General features: G+C 44.2%; 1 pseudogene across 1 annotated transcript; it reads left to right on the top strand.

The window, feature by feature from the left end:
• The first annotated feature begins 556 nt into the window (after nt 1-556).
• Nucleotides 557-1340, top strand: LOC111541591 (annotated as a pseudogene). The gene has a single exon (XR_002731313.2). The product of XR_002731313.2 is annotated as a tropomyosin alpha-4 chain pseudogene (transcript).
• The last annotated feature ends 475 nt before the right edge of the window (nt 1341-1815 follow it).

Genomic DNA, 1815 nt, shown 5'->3' with positions numbered 1-1815 from the left:
GCTCAAAAGCTTTTTAATAAACTTTCACTTCTGCTCTAAAACTTGCTGCTATCTCTCCTTCTGCCTTATGCTCCTCAGTTGAATTCTTTTTCTTGAAGACGCAAGAATTGAGGTTGTTGTAGACCCATACAGATTCACTGTCACTAACTGTTCCCCTATCTGGTAGTTAGCCACAGGGTAGAATAACTTTTCCAAAGTCAGTAAGAAGGCAGACTATGCTGCCTAAAGGCCGCCCTTTCGAAAAAAATAATTCTGGCCAAAGGGGAGAACACACAAAAATACTTGTGGTCATAGGGAAATTGGGTGATGTTAATAATATAGTACACTCGTAAGGAAATTTAGGAAAGGCAGCAGTCAGGAGGAACATTTGATGAGCTTTGATTTTAAAATATTAATCTTCCAGAGTTGCAGATCAAAGAGTACATGAAGTACCAACAGCGTGAGGGATGTGAGTGGTAGGTGGAGGGGAGACTATTATCAGAGCTGCCACTGTTGATATAGCGGGTTGTGGCAAATGTGAGCAAATGAGCTAGCATTAAGAATAAGACCAGAGCGCGAGCAGCGCGAGAAAGCTGAAGGTGATGTCGCCGCCCTCAACCGACGCATCCAGCTCTTTGAGGAGGAGTTGGACAGGGCTCAGGAACGACTGGCCACGGCCCTGCAGAAGCTGGAGGAGGCGGAAAAGGCTGCAGATGAGAGTGGGAGAGGAATGAAGGTCATAGAAAACCGGGCCATGAAGGATGAGAAGAAGATGGAAATTCAGGAGATGCAGCTCAAAGAGGCCAAGCACATTGCGGAAGAGGCTGATCGCCAACACGAGGAGGTAGCTCGTAAGCTGGTCATCCTGGAGGGTGAGCTGGAGAGGGCAGAGGAGCCTGCAGAGGTGTCTGAACTAAAATGTGGTGACCTGGCAGAAGAACTCAAGAATGTTACTCACAACCTGAAATCTCTGGAGGCTGCATCTGAAAAGTATTCTGAAAAGGAGGACAAATATGAAGAAGAAATTAAACTTCTGTCTGACAAACTGAAAGAAGCTGAGACCCGTGCTGAATTTGCAGAGAGAATGGTTGCAAAACTGGAAAAGACAATTGATGACCTGGAAGAGAAACTTGCCCAGGCCAAAGAAGAGAACGTGGGCTTACATCAGACACTGGATCAGACACTAAACGAACTTAACTGTATACAAGCAAAACAGAAGAGTCTTGTTCCAACAGAAACTCCGGAGCTCCGTGGGTCTTTCTTTTCTCTTGTATGAAGTTCCTTTTGTTATTGCCATCTTCACTTTGCTGGAAATGTCAAGCAAATTATGAATACATGACCAAATATTTTGTATTGAAGAAGCTTTGAGCACCAGTTAAATCTCATTCCTTCCCTTTTTTTTTTTTTTTTTTTCAAATGGCACCAGCTTTTTCAGCTGTCTTATTTCTTCCTTGAGTTACATTTATTCCTAAGGTAGGCAGAGTATTTCCTCATAAGCATACTTTCTTATGACAGAGGCCATTTGGTTCCTGGGAGAATAGGCAGCCCCATACTTTGAAGAACACAGACCCCAATATCTAGTCATGGATATAATTAAAACGCTGAAGACCATAACCTTTTGGGTCAACTCTTGGTCAAACTATAGGGACCATCACATGGGTAGGGATTTTCCATCCAGAGCCAATAAAAGGGCTGGTGGGGGCCGGGGGTGGCTATTGTGGGAAGTCATAACCCACAGATAGATTAACCTAAGAATCCTGGCCCTTCTCCACGCTCCACCATGCAGAACAAACATCCTCTCAAGCAGTCAATGTAGAATGCTTGGGTAATAGTCAT

This window comes from Piliocolobus tephrosceles, chromosome 4, assembly GCF_002776525.5.
Source record: "Piliocolobus tephrosceles isolate RC106 chromosome 4, ASM277652v3, whole genome shotgun sequence".
Lineage (NCBI taxonomy): Eukaryota > Metazoa > Chordata > Mammalia > Primates > Cercopithecidae > Piliocolobus > Piliocolobus tephrosceles.
This window is presented reverse-complemented; position numbering and strand designations above follow the sequence as displayed.